Source organism: Protopterus annectens, chromosome 1.part2, assembly GCF_019279795.1.
Source record: "Protopterus annectens isolate FY-2018-M chromosome 1.part2, PAN1.0, whole genome shotgun sequence".
In the NCBI taxonomy this organism is placed as follows: domain Eukaryota; kingdom Metazoa; phylum Chordata; order Ceratodontiformes; family Protopteridae; genus Protopterus; species Protopterus annectens.
Window position 1 is genome coordinate 914,757,140 of NC_056727.1, and position 20,328 is coordinate 914,777,467.

Genomic DNA, 20,328 nt, shown 5'->3' on the forward strand with positions numbered 1-20,328 from the left:
CGGTGCCTGTCGATATCTCTGCCATCTCTCTTGCTCCCGGACCCAGAGATCCTCTGCCTCAGGTTTCCCCACTGGGAAGAACCCCCTCTTCCGAGGATTCTCCTGATCAGTCAGGGGATCCTCCGCGCAAGAGGACTTGTAAGAGGAAACACGTAGACTCCCCCGAGTCTATCACTTCAGATACCGACTTAGATGAGTCGGAGGGATCCCCAAGATCCCCCTCTGAGGATGTCTCCTTTTCAGACATCCTAGAACTCCTTAAACAGAGGGGAAACTGGCCCTCCAATAATCCCTCTGAGGATGAGTCGGTATACCTGGAAGCGTTTGGATCTCGGCCCTCCACCTCCTGGGTGTCTCCGCCTTTCGACCCCCTTATGCAGGTTATTGCTCGAAAGGCTTGGGCTGCTCCTGACTCTGTAGAGCCAGTTCCTAGGAGGCCTTCTAAATTTATTACTGCCCCTTTGGACAAGCAATTCCTTACGAAAGGTGTCCCTGCTGATGCCATGGTGGTGGTGACTGCCACTAAGAAGGAACTTGCAGATCCTTCCGTACCTGTCCATCCTCCTAATAAGGACTCTAGGACCATGGACAGGTATGGTAAGCGGATGTTCTCTTCAGCGACCTTTGCTATGCGCTCGCTGAACTACTTATGTCACTTCACCAGACTCCAAAGGGACATCCTTAAGGAGCTAGGTGAAGTAGTACAGGATCCCACAGCTGCAGGGGCTCAAGAAAAAATTGCTTCGCAGCTAGGAACCCTTAATTCTATTGCTAACTCCTCCATGCGACTGATATCATATGCAGCAGATGGAGCGAGTAGGGCCGCAGGTACAGGTGTGGCTCTTAGACGCCAAGCCTGGATGCGGCTCTGTAATTTTGCAGATCCCTTTAAGCGTCCTTCACAAACTCTCCCTTTGATGGGTCAGCTTTGTTTGGCCCTCAAGTGAAGGAAACATTGACCAGGTGTGAGCAGGACGGCAAGACTCTTTCTGCCAGGGGTCCGTTTTCCACCCCTTCTAGACCTTACCCTAAAGGACAGAAGGGTGGCAAAATGTGGTTCCGCAAATCCCAAGGAGTCACGCCGGATACACGTGGTCAGTTTACCCCTAGAGGCAGAGGGGGTAACAATAACAGACGCCGCTCTAGAGGCAGAGGGGGTCCACAAAACCAGGGAAGCAGAGAGCCTCTCTCTGACAAGCCCTTTCAGCATCCCTGAGATGTTGCCCGACTGTCCATCCTTGGAGGCAGTCGGGGGAAGACTATCGCTGTACCCAGAAGCCTGGCTTTCCCTCACTCAAGACAGATGGGTACAGTCGATCATATCCGAGGGTTACAAAATTCCTTTCGAGGAAACTCCTTTCTCTCACTCAAATTCCCTTCCAGATGTACCACCCGGTCTAAGGGAAATTGCAGAGTTAGAAGTATTAAAACTTCTACAAAAAAGAGCCATTCATCCAGTTACAACAGACCATTCAGAGCCCGGAATCTACTCAAGGTTCTTTTTGGTCCCCAAAAAGACGGGAGACTGGAGACCAATATTGGATCTCAGCAGACTCAACAAGTCTGTGAGAAAGACAAGATTCCGAATGGTCACACTTCAGTCAATTCTGCCCTTCTTAGAGAAGGACAACTGGATGTGCTCAATAGATCCTCAGGATGCGTACTATCACATAAAAATTCACAGAAGCTCCAGAAGGTTTCTCCGCTTTCGGCTGGGGTCCAGTCATTTCCAATTCAAAGCCCTGCCCTTTGGTCTCACTACAGCCCCCAGAGTGTTCACCAAATGTATGGCAGTGGTCACGGCTCACCTGAGACGTCAAGGATTCCAGGTGTTTCCGTATCTCGACGACTGGCTCCTTTCAGCCACCACCAGGCATCAACTTCTTCAAGCCAGGGATTACACAATAAATCTTTGCACTCAATTGGGAATCTCGATCAGCTACGAAAAATCCTACTTATTGCCCTACCAGTCTGTTACTTTCATAGGCGCAAACTTAAACACTTTACGGATGTCAGCTACCCTCACAGACCAAAGAATCTCAGATATACAAAGTCACGTGAGAATCATTCTAGCCAGCAAGAAAGTACAAGCCAGAATGGTTCTAAAGGTGTTGGGCCTCATGGCTGCAGCCATTACCCTTCTTCCCCTGGCCCGCTTCTATATGCGCCTTCTTCAGTGGATGTTGTTCACTCAGTGGTCTTACCAACAACTTCCGATGCGTCACCAAATACTGGTGACACAGATTTGCAAGAATCATCTTTCATGGTGGATTACTTCTCCCCAGATTCACCAAGGCAGACCCTTTGTACCCCCAGCCCCGATAGCCACTGTCACTACGGACGCCTCCCTGATCGGGTGGGGGGTCATTATCAGGGCAGGATGGTTCATGGGACGTGGCAACCGTTCGAATACCACCTGCACATAAATGTCCTAGAGATGAGAGCAGTGCTTTTAACGTTGCAAGCCCTCAACGACTTTTTTCCCTTGGGGACAATTGCAGTCCACACAGACAGCATGTCTGTAGTATGGTATATCAACAAACAGGGCGGAACCAAGTCCTACCCCTTGTGTCGAGAAGCGCTCAGACTTTGGCAATGGGCGATCTCCTCTCATCGGTTTCTGGTAGCAACGCATATCCCTGGGAAAACCAACATTTTAGCGGACAGATTGAGCAGAGCTATTCTCATGCCTCACGAGTGGTCTCTCAAACAATCTATAGTGGAGGAGATTTTTCTAGAATGGGGCTGCCCATGTTGCGATCTATGTTCTTCATTCCACATTGCTGCAGTCCTAACAATTGGGTAGTCCGCTGTCCCAGTCGGCCCGAATACCAAAGTATATGGCTGACGTCGGTCAAGGCGCATTAGTCTGACGTCAGGACGTCAGGGTACTAATGCGCATGACCGACGTCATATCTTCTGTCTTTTTTGCCGCATGGTCCGATGCAGAAGCAGTTTTGCGAGTGCAGGTTGGCGTTCTGAAATTTTCTGAAGTCGGAGTTTCAGACCGAATCAAAGTTGGCTAAGTACCCCGTTGGGGAATATTTTGTTTTTTTCTTGCCTCAGTATTTAACCGGATGTCAGAAAAAGTGAATAACTGTATTTCTTTTGGGAAACAGATACCTCATAGGGATTACCATACCTTGTGTATACCTTGTTTAGGGCCTGAGCACGACGTTGTTGGATGCCGCTCTTGTGCTAGATTTAACAAACGCACTATTAAGAGAAGGTTAGACTGTGCCAGGTTAGTTTTTGGGAAGCGTTGTAATTATAAAATGCCGTCGGATGCTCCAACGCCCGCTTCGTCCAAAAAGCGCAAGGACAAAGCAGCAAAGCCTAGGTTGGAAGAACCGATAGTCCCGGACGTCGGTTCTTTAGAAGGCTCAGTGGAGCCGGAGGTTCTGCCAGGAGTTTCTTTGGAGTCTCAGGGAGAGACTTTACTGTTACAGGATGTGTCCTCTCAGGAGGTAGGCCAGGCTGAAGGGGCTTCTCAGGTGGCTGTTCTTCCCTCTCTTCCTAAGGTGGTTAGAGCCTCCCCTTCTGTTTCCAAGGCTTCTTTGAGAGTCAGGCCAGGTTTAACTTCAGTGGGGGTTTCTCCTAGCTCTTCAGGATCTTTGCCTAAGAAACATATGCTTAAAATGGCAGAGGATTTGATTACTATGATTAGAGGTTCTATGCCCCCTCCTGATAAGAGGCCTAGAGTGGAACCTGAGTTTGAGAGTTTTGAGCAGTGTTCGAGGCTTCTGAGTCTTCGGCTGAAGACTTGCAGGAGTATCCTCCTTATTCTGATTCTGATGTGGATGATTCTACGCCTTCAGCTTCTCCTCCTGAGGATTTTTCATTTTCAGAGACTCTTCATTCCATGAGGGAGCATTTTAAATGGGAAGGTCAAGATTTCTCTGATTCCAGGAAGAGGCTTAGGGAATTCTTGTTTTACCCCAGCATAGGCCTTTAGCTATACCTCCTGTTCTGAATGTGGTGGAAGATGTTTTTGCAGAGGCTTCCCTGAACCCTGATTCTTTGCCTCCTGCCCCAGTTAAACCAGATAGGTACTATAGGGTGCCTGAAGCTCATAAGTATCTTTTTAAGAGTCCTAGGGCAGACCCGGAAACTGTCTCTCAGGGGCCTAAAGGTGTTAAAGCTTCTGTTGTTAAAAATCCTGTTCCTCCTGATAAAGAGGCAAGGGCTTTGGATAGATGGGGAAAGAAAGTGTATACTTCTTCCACTTTAGCCATGAGGGCGTTGAATTGCCAGTTTCACATGTTAAAATATCAGAATTATCTCCTTTCACAATTGAAGTCTAAGGTGGATGCTCTGGCGGAAGGTATTGAGTGTAAAGAGTTGCAGGATTTAGTTCATGTGTCTGAACAGGTGGGTAAGCATTCCTTGCAATGTGGTTTTGATGCTGTGCAGGCCTCCTCGAGGGTGGCTGCCACTGGTTCTGTTCTTCGAGGCACGCCTGGTTGAGGGATCAGAATTTAGCTGAGCATGTTAAGACAAGGATTTTGGATGCTCCATTACAGTCTGACGTGTTGTTTGGTTCACCTGTGGAAGCAGTTTTAAAGAAAATGGAGGACAAGGCTAAGTCTATGCAAACTGTTAAAGATTTTTGCAGGTGCAGCCTCCAAGTTTAGTAGAAATTGGCCTACTAAGGGATGGACATATCCTGCTTATGATTCCCAGTCTAGGGGTAGGTCTAGACGTGGTAGGGGCAGAGCTCAAGGTTCTTTTAGGCCTAGAACAGGAAGTTCACCTGCTCAGACTTCTGGTGAGGGCAGGGGTCAGTCCTTTCAGAACAGACCTAATGACCTGCCTTTTCAGCTGCCAGTACATTCTCGTCTGGCAGCACCTTTGGGAGGAAGGCTGGCTCTTTTCAAAGAAAATTGGGATTTAATTACCCAAGACAGATGGGTTTTGGATATCATTCACCACGGTTACAGGTTTTATTTCCATACCTTGCCTCCTTTCAGAGGCATGCCAGACATTCCTCCTCTACAAAGAAAAGAGGCTCACAAGCAAATTTCTCTGTTACTCCAAATAGGGGCCATTCAGCCGGTTCCTGTGCCAGAAAGGGGCCTAGGATTTTATTCTCGCCTGTTCCTAGTACCAAAGAAGGGGAACACGTGGAGACCAATTTTGGATTTATCTATCCTCAACACTTATCTGGACATTCCCAAGTTCAAAATGTTGACGTTACAGCAGCTTTTACCTCTGCTGGGCAAAGATCACTGGATGGTAACCTTAGATCTCAAGGAGGCTTACCTTCATGTGCCTATCAGACTACGTTGCAGGAAGTATCTGCGTTTTCGAGCTGGAAATTCCCATTATCAGTTCTCTGCATTGCCCTTTGGCTTATCTACTGCGCCCAGAGTATTCACAAAGGTTCTGGCTCCAGTGATAGCTTACCTCAGGCTAAAAGGAATACAAATCTATCCTTACTTGGACGACTGCCTGATTCTGGCTCAAGAAAAAGAAGACCTTTTACAGCATTTGGAATATGTGATAGCAGTGCTAAGATGCCTAGGGTATTCTGTGAACGAAATAAAGTCCAGTCTAGTACCCTCTCAAGACATGTGCTTTCTGGGTGTGAGACTGAATACAGCAGCCCAGATGGCCTTTTTAACCCAGGACAAACAAAAGAATCTTTCCATTTACTTCCATCAACTATCTCTTCAGTCCGGGCTGACTGCAAGGACAGTCCTTCAAGCCTTAGGGTTCATGGCATCTTGTATTCTGGTGCTTCCCAATGCCAAACTGCATATGAGGAAGCTGCAATGGTATCTCAAAAATGTATGGACACAGCACTGCCAGGATTTGGACACTGTCATTCAAATAATACCTTGCATTCAACAGGAATTTTGTGGTGGGCTCAGGAATGTCACCTAAACAAGGGACTCTCTGTGACCCGGCCAGAGGCGAGTCAGATTCTAACGACAGATGCCTCAGACATTGCTTGGGGAGCTCATCTAAATGGAAAGTGGATACAAGACAAGTGGCCTGCCAGACTACAGCATCTACATATCAACATGAAGGAGATGTTAGCAGTCCAGTTTGCATTAATGGCTTTCAAGGAGTTACTTCTTCCAGGGCAGGTGTTGATTCTAACAGACAACACAACTGTCATGTGGTACATCAACAAACAAGGGGGAACACATTCTTACCCGTTATGCAGGCAAGCAGTGATTTTATGGGAGACTGCGCTCAGCTTGCAACTAACTCTTCAGGCAAGGTTTCTGCCAGGAGCACAGAACTCCTTAGCAGATGTGTTAAGCAGACAAATCATGGATCCCCACGAGTGGAAACTGGATCTTCATGTATTTCGGACATTGACAGTGTCATGGGGAACTCCAGACATAGATCTGTTCGCTTCTCCACTAAACCACCAGCTGCCAAAGTTTTGCACAAAGAGGTTTCATCACACAGCTTGGAAAGTGGATGCTCTTTCTTTCAGTTGGAAAAATCTTCATGTGTATGCCTTTCCACCTCTGCCTCTTCTCCCAAAGGTGCTCCTAAAGGTCAGACAAGACAAGCCAAGGATGATTTTAATAGCTCCAGATTGGCCTCGGCAACACTGGTACCCATTACTGAGGAGTCTGGTAAGGAAGCCTCCATGGCCTTTACCTTTGATTCCACACCTGTTGTCTCAGAGGGACGGTCACCTGCTCAATGTCAAACTTCACTCTCTTCATCTAACAGCCTGGCATATTCTGTTTTGAAGCACAGCAGGTCTCAACTTCCTCAACAAGTTTTAAATGTGATTATGGAAGCCAGAAGACCTAGTACAAGGAAAGTGTACGCAGAAAAATGGAAGAGATTTTTATTTTGGAGTGCAGCAAAGAATTTGGAGATTTCTGAGCCTAATTTGAGTGTGGCTCTTCAATATCTTACTGAGTTATTGGACAAAGGTTTGTCTTTCTCTTCCATTAAGATTCATGCTGCAGCAATTTCAGCTCACTATGATTGTGACCCACCATTGTTTTCGCATCCTTTGTTCAAGCAATTTCTTAGAGGGACAAAGAATATAAGACCCCCACGTAGAGCTCCTACTCCTGCTTGGGATCTCAATTTTGTGTTGGAGAAACTTACTCTACAACCTTTTGAGCCTGCGGCTACTGCTGAATTGAAATACTTGTCATGGAAGACTGCTTTTTTGTTGGCCATTACTTCTGCAAGAAGGGTTTCTGAATTGCAGGCCCTTATGGCGGTAGAGCCTTTTTTGATTTTCCATAAGGATAGGGTATCATTACGTACTAATCCTTCTTTTATGCCTAAGGTGGTTTCTAGTGTGGCTTTAAACCAAACTATTCATTTGCCTACTTTCTATGCAGATCCCCAAAATAAGGGGGAAAAGATTTTGCACACTTTAGATGTACACCGGCAGTTGCGTTATTATTTAAGCAGGACTAAGGATTTTAGGCAGTCTCAGCAGTTGTTTGTTTCTTTTGCTTTGAGTTCTCAGGGCAAGCCTGTGTCAAAACAAACTATTTCTAAGTGGATTGGGTTTTGCATTGCATTTTGTTATTCCCATCATGGCAAGGAGATTCCAGGTGGGATTAGGCCTCATTCCACTAGGGCTACTGCCACTTCAACAGCATTTCTAAGGGGGGTGGCAACTAAGGATATTTTGGAGGCAGCTACTTGGAGTTCAGTGCATACTTTCTCTAAGCATTATCACCTTCCTCTCTACTCTAAATCTAGGGCTGGTTTTGCCACAGCTATTTTGCAAGGCATGTTGACAGCTCCTGCTTCTTTATGATTTGCCAGCCTCCCTTACCTCTGCTTTGGGATTCTACCCAATTGTTAGGACTGCAGCAATGTGGAATGAAGAACATAGTACAGTTTTGTACCTACCATAAATGTAGATGTTCGAGGATCCACATTGCTGCAGTCCAATTTACCCTCCCTCCTTCCCCTCTGTGTTTAGGGGTGGTTGTGTGGGTGAGGTTATACTCTTGTAATTTTGTATATATTGTACATATTTTTGGTGCAGGAGTGTTTGGTGTTTTTGGTTTTGTCTTTTTAGGGTCTTCTGACATCTGGGGCAAGAAAAGACTGAAGATATGACGTCGGTCATGCGCATTAGTACCCTGACGTCCTGACGTCAGACTAATGCGCCTTGACCGACGTCAGCCATATACTTTGGTATTCGGGCCGACTGGGACAGCGGACTACCCAATTGTTAGGACTGCAGCAATGTGGATCCTCGAACATCTACATTTATGGTAGGTACAAAACTGTACTTTTTGCTACTCCCCAAAACAGCAAATGCCCAGACTTCTTCTCTCTCTTCCCACTGCTGCCAGGCCATCCCCCCAGAGACGCTCTGACCCAGGATTGGCCCCAGGGACTTCTTTATGCCTTTCCTCCCTTTCCGTTGATTCCACAAGTAATCCAGAAAGCCACCGTTTTGAGAGCCAAAATGATTCTCATTGCTCCTTATTGGCCTCGACAAATTTGGTTTCCGTTCCTCCATCGTCACCTTTTGGTGCAGCCGTGGCATCTGGACCCAGTGCCAGACCTTCTGAATCACCAATCGGGTCAGCTGCACCGGTCTATCCTTTCTCTCAACCTCACAGCATGGTTGCTCCACTTCCTTCCTTAGCCAGGCTTCCTATGATCTCTAACCCTGTTGGAGACATCATAGTAGCTTCCCTAAAATCCTCCACTAGGAGGATTTATACTAGCAAATGGAAACGCTTTTCTTGTTGGGCAAAAGCTAAAAATATTGATCCCTTTACTGCTCCAGTATAAGCAGTTTTGGATTTCTTAGCGGAAATCTTTCACGCGGGCTCCTCTTCTTCCACGGTCAAAGTTCAGTTGGCTGCTATCTCGAATTTTCATGTCTGGTTCGCAGATCACAACATTATGTCCCACAGGCTTTGTAGAGCCTTCTTAAAAGGAATTTTTCTCCTGAAGCCTCCAATCAGGAGTCCTCCTCCTCGATGGGACCTAAATTTAGTGCTGACATCCTTGATTCTTCCTCCCTTCGAGCCAGCTGTTTCATGTTCCCTGAAATTTCTTTCATGGAAAACTTTATTCCTGGTTGCTATTACATTGGCTAGGAGGGTGTCTGAACTTCATGCTCTATCTGTTCGCCCCCCCCTATTTAGTCTTCCACAAAGACAGAGTATCATTGAGAACTAATCCAACCTTTTTGCCTAAGGTCGCCTCAGACTAATTTGAATCAGGCTATTGATCTTCCTGTATTTTTCCCAAACTACTCAAACAGATCGGAACAAAAATTACATTATCTTGATGTTCACCGCCAACTCAGATATTATTTGGACAGAACAAAACAATTCAGGAAATCCGATCAGCTCTTTGTTTCTTATGCTGATAACAAGAAAGGCCTTCCTGTCTCAAAAGTGACCTTATCTAGATGGCTTTCTTCTGTCATCTCTGAAATTTATCAGCTCAGGGGAAAACAGCTGTGCTCGAAACCTAAAGCGCATTCAACCAGAAGCTTAGCCACTTCCACAGCTTTTCAAGCAAGACTTCCATTAGGCACTATTTGTGCAGCAGCCACTTGGGCCACTCCTCATACCTTTGTTTCCCATTACAAATTGGATTTGGCCTCCAGGGACAGAGCCAGTTTTGGCTCTACAGTTCTCAAGAGTCCGTTCCATTGAGCCACCCAGGATAGAGGTGCTAGGGACGCGGTCCCATCAAGCAAGAATGAAGGCGAGATTGACAACTTAACATTGAGAAGTTATGTACCTACCATAACGTTCCATGTTAGTTGTCTTCTCTCGCCTTCTTTCTTGCAACCCTCCCTCCTTCCCCCTGGCCTGGACAGACCTTTCTTTCTACATGGAAGTATGCTTCTGAAGACCATACTGTGCTGGTCCTCCAACCATCCTTCAGGCTTTTTTCTCTCCTCCTTTCTTCCTTTTGGAAGTTATTTATGCTAGGTGTTATTGCCTATAGACAACAAACGAGATCTGGGTACTTACCGCCTTGCATCATGGGATATGGGGCTGCCTCGAGCTGGTAAAAGTGACTCTCGAGCTTAGCAAAGTGCCGAGTCGGAGCCGAGGATCGGCTCCGAACCCATCAAGCAAGAAAGAAGGCGAGAGAAGACAACTAACATGGAACGTTATGGTAGGTACATAACTTCTCATTACAGTCTTTGATATTAGCCAAAAAGTGCTCTTTGCAGCACCCGCAGTGTGTCCAGAAATGACTACTCCTGCAATTCATGCAAAGATATTTATATCAGCAGCATATCTAAATAAGACTGTAAATTCATTTTAGGAGACCTCTATTGCTCCTACTACTTTTGGAAATGTCTGGGTATCTTCCATCCACAATGCCCTTATTTCTGCCTGCAAATCCTGGTATTTTATGACTTCGTGTTTCGTTCTACACAAGACACTAATTGCTAGGTGTAGAAATTTCAGTGGTCAGTGTTTTTGTCTTTTCATAGACTACTATATCTGATTTTCTTGCATCTATTTTTTGAACTAATGGAAATGGGTGATCCCATGTGATATAAACTTCATTCTGTATAATGCTTTGTGGCTCGTGTTTCCAATGCTTCTCAACTACTTCAGTATTGTAATGCTTGCACAATCCCCAATGCGCACTGGTCTTGCCACATTATTATGCCTTTCAGTACACAGGTCCTTTGCTGTTAATCACACCTAGCAACAAGATGTGTGACTGTTTCCAGTTCTGTTTTCCAGAACCTGCATTTGCCTGTTTCTCCAATATGTTGAATGGACTTTGTAAACCAATATGTAGTCCGCTATCCTGGACCACCAATATTAACCTTTCATCTTTTGATTTAAATTCACATCTCCTTAACAATTCCTGCATGAGATCCTGATCAACATGAGGCTGTTCCAGGAGTTTTCTGTATTTACAACTATATGCCCTTTCCACATTTCTTGCCTTCTCATCTGATCCTTCTATTTATATACTTGCTTTTGTTTTTTTGGTACTTTTAAGTTGCTGCCTGATTTTTCTCTACTTCCTGTTTGGTTTCAATTCCTGCTTGACACCGATATGCTTCTGCTAATCTAAGCTTGGAAGTCATCTTAGAGAAGTATGCAGTCCTACAATTGCAGATTTGTGTATGTAATCTGTTTCGAGGAGGCCCATACCTTCAGAACAAATAATATATAATCATGGTATGCACTGATTTTTTATATATATATATATATATATATATATATCCGCTGTGGTGACCCCTAACCGGGAGAAGCCAAAAGAAGGAGATTATATATATATATATATATATATATAATCTCCTTCTATTGGCTTCTCCCGGTTAGGGGTCGCCACAGCGGAGATATATATATATATATATATATATATATATATATATATATATATATATATATATATATAATTTGACAAGCATAAAGAATTTTTCTTGTTTTCCCCTCCAACTGATCTGATACCTTTTGGGACCAGTTTGTCTCCCCAAAACTATAAGTTAGAATTGGAAGAGCAAACTGGTTTATAGCCTGGAATTTGTTCCTAGTTGTCAGGACTCTTTTCAGTATTAATTTTAGTCTTCTAAAATATTCCTTACTGACTTTTGTTCACATTTGTTCATGTTTTATTTTTGATCCTGCATAAATTCCCAAATATGTGTACACTTCCTGCTGCTCAAGTTCCTTTGTATCACATTCCTATCCCAGTCTATTTTTTTTGTTCTACAACTTTCCTACTTTAAATGTTACTTTTGCACATTTATCAAGACCAAATGACAATCTTATGTCATCTGAGAAAGTTTAGACCACTTCCAGATGTTCTTCGTGTTTCACTGTTGCAGTCCATTACATTGGGTAATCTGCTTGCAGGTTGCCCTCAGTCGGCCTCGTTAACGAAGTCTTGGGCCCTGTATCAGTTGTTGTCCCTTCTTTCATGACGTCAGGTCGTCAGGGGTGTTAAACATGCAGCCGACGCCGTTACATCAGTCTCTCTTGCCATGCGGTTCCCTAAGCAGAAGCAGTTTGCAAGTGCCGGTCGGCCGACTCATGAAATTTTTGTTTTTGAGTTTCAGAACCGAAATCTACAACTAAAACTAAGTACCCCATTGGGGAAACTTTTTCTTGCTCCTTACCGATGTCAGTAAAAGTTAATAATTGCATTACTTGTGGAAAGCAAATACCTCATAAAGATTTTCATTCGTACTGTATTCCTTGCCTAGGCTCTGACCACGACGTACCTTGCTTTCGGTTTTGTGCTTTATTTAATCAACACACTGTCAGTCGTCTGTATATTTTTGCCTCTAAATATTTCGGTTCTCGGTTTACTTGTCCAGAAATGTCATCGGTTAGCCGTCCGACTACCGGGATTTCGAAAAAACACAAAGATAAAGACAGAGACAGGCCGCTGAGGCCCAAAACTGCCGACGACGCTTCTCCTAAGCCAGTCGCCAGTTTGTCGGTACTCAGTGAAGCCCTTTTGCAGCCCCTGATAACCCGCTACTTCTGATTCGCAGGCCTCTACTGAGACCCATTCGGAGTCCGGTATGCCTCGAGATGCTTCAACTATGGAACCTGCGGATGTCTCTAGCTTGGATGGGTCCGGAGCAGCTGTACAGGCAGCGGCTTCTGAGGGTGTATTCAGGCCTATGGACTTGCATATTAAACTGACTCCTCCTTCATTACTTAGGCCTAAATCTCGATCCATGTCTAAAAAACCGACCCCCAGGCCACATGCTCAGGTCTCTTTGCCTAAAAAAGAAATAAGAATGGCTGAAGATCTAATAACTCTAATCAGGGGTAGACCCCCCCCCCCTTCTAAGAGGCCTAGGACTGAGGTTGGTTCTGAGTCTTCTGATCAGGATTCTGTTTTTTCTGACACTTCTGATTAACTGGATTTGTCCTTTACCTACTTATGAGGATTCTGATGCAGAGGACTCTCTTCCCTCTTCTTCCCCTCCTGAGGATTTTTCTTTTGGGGAAGCCTTACATTTTCTAAGGGAGCATTTACTCTGGGAAAGATGGGATTTTTCTGATTCAAAAAAGAGGCTTATGGATTTCCTTCTCCTACCTCAGCATAGGCCTCTTTAGCTATTCCTCCTGTACTAGACATTGTTGATGCTTTCTCGGAATCTAGTTTGGCCCCTGATTCCCTGCCTCCTGCTCCCAGAAAACGAGACAGATACTATAGGGTCCCTGAGTCCCATAAGTTCCTTTTCAAAAATCCTATTGCAGATCCAGAGACTATTTTACAGGGGCCCAAGGGCATTAAGGCTTCTACTGCTAAAAATCCTACCCCTTCTGACAGAGACTCCAGAGCCCTGGATAAATGGGGTAAGAAGGTTTACACTTCTGCAACCTTGGCCATTAGGGTTTTAAACTGCCAGTTTCATATGTTAAAATATCAGTAACATGTTATTGGACTGCTTAAACAGAAAATTATGTTGATTCCTGACTGTGTGGAAAATGAATTACAGGATTTAATGCATTCTGTCGAACAAGTTGGAAAACATACTTTGCAGTATGGTTTTGATTCATTAGAGGCCTCTTGCAGGGCTACTATTACTGGGTCTGTGCTCAGAAAGCATGCTTGGCTTAAGTAGCAGTCTTTGCCTTATGTTAAAGCTAAATTGTTGGATGCTCCTTTAAGTCAGGACCACCTGTTTGGCAAAAAGGCTGACTGAAAATGACGTATATAAATATCTAGAAAATATATATAAAAAATATACATGTACATATGTAGATAAAAATGTATGTATATAAAAATGTATATGCATAAGGAATACATAAACAACTTAGTATGTCATAATGACAGACCATAAATGCAATAAATAAAATTATACATTAAAGTTCTAAAATCCTAACAGTCAATGTTTAAGTGGGCGAGCTTTTAAGAATGGTTTCAAGGACACCATATTGTTAAGACCTGGTGGTTTATCTGCGTTAAACAACATAATCCATTTTTGATGTCCTTCATGGATGCATCTGCAGTCATAACAACTGGGTTGTCCTGTCGTCAGGCAGCCCTTCAGTCGGACGGATTCCAAAGTCCGGGTCCGGCTTCGGCTGATGTCGCACTTCACCCGACGTCATCTCTGTTGGTCTTCGGGTATAAAGGCATCAGCCGACGCCATTTTCCTCAGTCTTTCTTGCCGCGTGGCGCCCGAAGCAGAAGCTGTTCGCAAGTGCCGGTCGGTCGGATCCAGAGATTACTTCTACCGAATACTACTTCGAAGACTTCTAAAGCTAAGTACCCCGTTGGGGACTCTTTCTTGCCTCAGCCGATGTCAGAAAAAGTTAATAATTGTTTAACCTGTGGGAAACAAATACCTCATAAAGATTTCCACTCTTATTGTCTGCCTTGTTTAGGCCCAGCCCACGACGTAGCAGCCTGTTCGGCCTGTGCTTCTTTCAACCGACGAACGCTTAGGCGTCGGTCGGAGTTTGCAGAACAGTTTTTCGGTTCTGTTTTTGCGTACATTATGCCGTCGGATCCTCCGACTACCCAATCCGCCAAAAAACGCAAAGATAAAGGCCGACACTCGCGGTCCGCGGTTTCGGCCGAAACCATGGTTAAGCAAACCGCGAGTGTCTCGGTTTCGGCCGAACCCGAGAAAACTGATCAAAGTACAGCTGAATCTATCTCTACAACTGAGGCCCCTGCTACCACTCTTGAATCGGCCTCAGAAATTTTATCCACTACGGTGGTTGCCACTGACTTATCAGACACCATTCCCTTGGATGTCTCTACCCCAGCACGTGGTGCTGCTAGGCCTCCAGCAGCCATGTCCATTAAGGCCTTCGCCAGGGCTAAAGCAGCCAAGACTACTAAAACAGTGCCTGTTAAACCCCCCACAACCAGGCCCTCTTCTAGTTCTCAAATGCTTACTTTGGCAGAAGATTTAATTTCATTAATTAGAGGATCTCAATCTCACCCAGACAGGGCCTCTCAGCCCCAGAGAAGAGACCTAGGGCAGAGCCCCTGAGCCAGTGTCCTCTGATGATTCTGCTGATGAATCAGACATAACTGACCAGCCAGAGGCTCCTTTCTCCAATTTTGAAGATTCTGATGCTGAAGAATCCATTCCAGCTGCTTCCCCACCAGAAGAATTCTCCTTTGGGGAAACCTTACATGCCATGCGAGAGCAGTTCCAATGGCAGCAACAGGATTTTTCAGACTCCAGAAAAGACTTAGGACCTTTCTGCACCTTCCACAGCACAGGCCCTTAGCTATACCTCCTGTTCTCTCTGTGGTGGATGATGCTTTCAATGATGTCTGCTCCGCTCCAGATTCTTTACCCCAGCCCCTGCCAAACCAGACAGATTTTACAGGGTGCCACATACTCATCACCACCTTTACAAGGCCCCACTTGCAGACCCGAAACTATATCCCAGGGTCCCAAGGCAGTAGCGACCATAGCTAAAACCCTATTCCTTCTGAAAGGGAAGCAAGGTCATTAGACAGATGGGGTAAAAGGTCTACACTTCAGCTACTCTCTCAGCTAGAGCTTTAAACTGTCAGTTTCACATGATACAATACCAAGAGTTTATGCTTGATCAGTTAACTAAAAACTAACCACTGATGAATCTCTTGATAAGAAATATGTATTAGAAATGGTAAATAACATACAACAGGTTAGTAACCATTCCTTAAAATGTGGCTATGATGCACTGGAGGCTTCATTTAGATCAGCCATGACTGGCACAGTGATAAGAAGGCATGCATGGCTAAAGGAGCAAGCTTTACCGGATCATGTTAAAGCTAAGTTGCTAGATGCTCCTATGGATAAGACAAGTTTGTTTGGTACACCTGCCCAGCAGGTTATGAAGAAAATGGAAGAAAAGGCAAAATCTGTTCAAACGGTTAAAGATTTCTTGCAGGTTCAACCCCCAAGGTTTAGCAGGAACTGGCCTGCCAAAAATTGGTCCTTTCCTGACTCCACAAGATCTCAAAGGGGCAGGAATAGACGTTCCAGAGGCAGAAACCAATCCAGAGGAGGTGCCTACAGAGGATGACAGCGGCAAGGTAACAACAGAGGCACAGACACAACCACTGCCACTACATCAACACAACCACAGTGACTTAACCCTAAATCCGCCTACCAGGGAACAAATAGCAGCTCCTCTAGGCGGAAAGTTAACCTTATTTTCAAAGAACTGGCACTACATAACAAAAGACAAGTGGATTTTACAAACCATAGATCAAGGTTACCGGTTCCACTTCCACACTTTACCAGTCAAAAGAGGAATGCCAAATCTACCTCCAAATCAAAAAACAGAGGCTCTACAACAGATAATGGAGTTAGCAAACATGAGAGCTGTGGAAAGAGTGCCAACAGCAGAGCAAGGAAAGGGTTCTACTCCAGACTATTACTAGTTCCAAGAAAGGAAAAAGTTGGAGACCAATTCTCGACCTGTCCACCTTAAATACATACATCATTGTCCCAAAATTCAAAATGCTGACCCTACAGCAACTTCTTCCCATGCTGGGCAAGGAGTGTTGGCTGGTAACTCTAGATCTCAAGGAGGCATACCTGCACGTCCCCATTCGACCAATCTGCAGAAGATACCTCAGATTTCTTGCAGGATCAGAGCACTATCAATTCTCAGCATTGCCCTTTGGCTTATCTACTGCGCCCAGAGTATTCACAAAATGCCTGGCATCAGTAATCGCCCATTGCAGACTACAGGGAATTCAAATTTACCCATACCTGGACGACTGCCTGCTACAAGGGGACAACAAAAGCAAGCTGACAACAGATTTACAAAGGGTCATTTACTTGCTACAAGCACTGGGATACACAGTCAATTTACAAAAGTCAAGGCTGATACCATCCCAAACAAGGACATTCTTGGGCGAGGAATTGGACACAGTAAAACAAATGGCATTCCTAACTACAGAAAAACAAAAGAACTCCTCTTTACTTCTTGGCACTAACAAAACTGAACAAGTTAACAGCAAGAAAAGTACTGCAGGCCTTGGGCTTCATGGCATCATGCATAATCTTGGTCCCATTTGCCAGACTACATATGAGAAAACTACAGTGGTACCTAAAGAATTTATGGTCCCAACACAGACACAGCCTAGAAACAGAAATCCCACTAATTCCATGCTTAAAACAGGAGTTCCTATGGTGGGCTCAGGTATGCCAGTCAAACCCAGGCCTACCCTTTCGCAGATGTCAAGCAAGCCAGACCATCACAACAGACGCTTCAGACCTAGGATGGGGGGCCCACATGCTGGACAAATGCGTGCAAGGATTGTGGACACAGGATCAACTTCACCTGCACATCAACCTAAAAGAAATGCTGGCAGTAAAACTGGCAATCCAAAAGTTCAGACCATTTCTCAAAGAGGGCCAGTTGATGATAAGGACAGACAACACCACAGTCATGTGGTACATCAACAAACAGGGAGGCACTCATTCATACCCCCTATGCAGAATGACTTTGGAGCTGTGGACCATGGCACTCAGCTACAACATCCAGTTACAGGCAATATTTGTACCGGGAAAAGAAAATACTCTAGCAGACATATTAAGCAGAACCACATCGGATGCCCACGAATGGAAGCTGCACCCGAACATCTTCAAGACCATCTCAAAGAAATGGGGAATGCCTCAGATAGATCTATTCGCATCACCTCTCAATCACCAGCTCAAAAAATTCTGCACAAGGACATTCCACCCACTAGCATGGAAAGTGGATTCGCTCTCCTTCAGCTGGAAAGGCCTAACAGCATATGCATTCCCACCTCTTCCCTTGATACACAAAGTACTACTAAAAATCAAGGAAGAACGTCCAAGGATAATCCTGATAGCTCCAAACTGGCCAAAACAACACTGGTACCCACTGCTGAGGAGCATGTCTCGGAACAATATGTGGCCAATACCCCTGATGCCTTTGATGTTAACTCAGAACAACTACAGCATCATACATCCAAACCTAAAATCGTTGCAACTGACTGCATGGAACATCACATAGCAGCAGCTAATCCAGAACTTTCCCAAAGAGTTAAAGACCTTATTCTTGAAGCATGCAGACCTTCAACAAGAAGGAACTATGCTGGAAAATGGAAAAGGTTTGTCATTTGGAGTACTGAAAGAGGAAAAGATGTGTCAAACATAGATATGCCTAACATTCTGGAGTATCTGGCCGAACTTCTTCATTCAGGCCTGTCCTACTCCTCCCTCAAGATACATGCATCCGCTATTTCAGCAGAATACAGCTTTGATCCACCTGTTTTTTCGCACCCTTTGCTCAGGCAGTTCCTCAGAGGAATCAAGAATGTAAAACCTCCAAGGAAACCACCATTACCAGCTTGGGACTTAAACTTTGTGCTAGAAAAGTTGACACTATCACCCTTTGAACCAGCAGCAACAGCAGACCTACAACACCTGTCATGGAAAACTGCTTTCCTACTGGCAATTACTTCAGCAAGGAGGGTTTCAGAACTACAGGCCTTAATGGCAGTGCAACCCTTCCTAATCTTCCACCAAGATAGAGTGTCCATGAGGACTAATCCTACATTTATGCCTAAGGTGGTATCCAGAGTGTCTTTAAACCAGGCAATCCACCTACCTACCTTCTTTCCCAACCCACAAAACAGAGGGAAAGAATACTGCATACCTTGGATGTACATAGACAGCTACGCTACTACTTGGACAGAACAAAAGTAGCAGAAAGACTGACCAACTTTTGTGGCCTATGCAACAGGAAGGGAAGGAAAAGCTATTTCCAAACAGACAATCTCCAAATGGATAGGAAATTGCATACGATTCTGTTACTCCTTCCATGGAAAACCAATTCCACAGAACATAAGACCTCATTCTACAAGGGCAACAGCCACTACCACAGCCTTCTTACGAGGAGTGGCAACCAAAGACATTATTGAGGCGGCTACTTGGACCTCCGTGCATACATTTGCCAAGCATTATAATTTGCCTCTATATTCCAGATCCCGAGCAGGGTTTGCCACTGCTGTACTGCAAGGGATCCTAAACACACCATAATCTACTTTTATCCTCCTCCCTAGTTGGCTATGGTATTCTACCCAGTTGTTATGACTGCAGATGCATCCATGAAGGACATAGTACAGTTTTGTACCTACCATAAATGTAGATGTCCGAACTGGATAGCATCTGCAGTCAGGATTACCCTCCCTCCTTCCCTCTGTGGTACTCCTAGGATGTTTACCCTCCTAATAGCTAGCTGGTGGGGAGTCTTTATGGTGTATTTGTTTGTATATATGTACATACATGCTTATTTTTGTGTTTACCTCTATCTTTTTGGAAACATTGGCATCTATCCAAATTTTAGCCTTCAAGAGGGCTACTGGCATCTGGGGCAAGAAACACTGAGGAAAATGGCGTCGGCTGATGCCTTTATACCCGAAGACCAACAGAGATGACATCGGGTGAAGTGCGACATCAGCCGAAGCCGGACCCGGACTTTGGAATCCGGCCGACTGAAGGGCTGCCTGACGACAGGACAACCCAGTTGTTATGACTGCAGATGCTATCCAGTTCGGACATCTACATTTATGGTAGGTACAAAACTGTACTTTCTGCAACCTCAGTGTCATTCGACAAATTGCCCCCTCTCAATCTCTCTGGCAGGACATGTAGAACAAGGAACTTAAAATTATAGTCTGGTCCCTCATTCTTGGTGTGCATGGCTATAGCACTACTCTCTTTACAATTCTTGATGTCCCTGTAGTGTTCCAATATTCTCTCTTTCAACCGCCTGTTAGTCTTAACCTATGTAGAAACTAAAACTTACTGTGCAATAGGCAAGCTACACTACATTAGATGTTGTACAATCAGCATATTGACTGCTGTTAAAACTGAAACCCTTAAATGGGTGTACGAAGCTTCTACCACTGTGAATATACTTGCAGGCTGTGCAATCTCTACATATGTAGGTACCCAGTCTATCAGATCTGTTCTTGGTGGTTGCTGTATCGTTCGTATAGCAAAGGTGACTCTTTAATGCTCTGTTATTCCTAAATGTAAAATTAGGTTTAGGCCCAATAATGCCTTGTAGATCACTAATTGTGGAAAGAATACCCCAGTTCTTGGTAATCACTTTACAGACAGAATTAATATTACTAGCAAATGTTAAAGGCATCCTTAGGGTGTTATCATGATTTGAGTATTTGGTTCAATGCTCCCTTCTTCATAGAAATAAGTTCTGCACCTTCCATTTCTATTGATCCAGCCTTCATTAATACATTTATCTATATTGTGTGCATTATATCCCCTCTCTAAAAATTATATCTTCAATAGTTGAAGAGCACTAGCTAGTTCACTGTCATTGTTGTACAATCTCATGGTCCTGTAGACTTGACCCTTAATGATATTCCGCTTGGTATGGTTAGGATGCATACTTG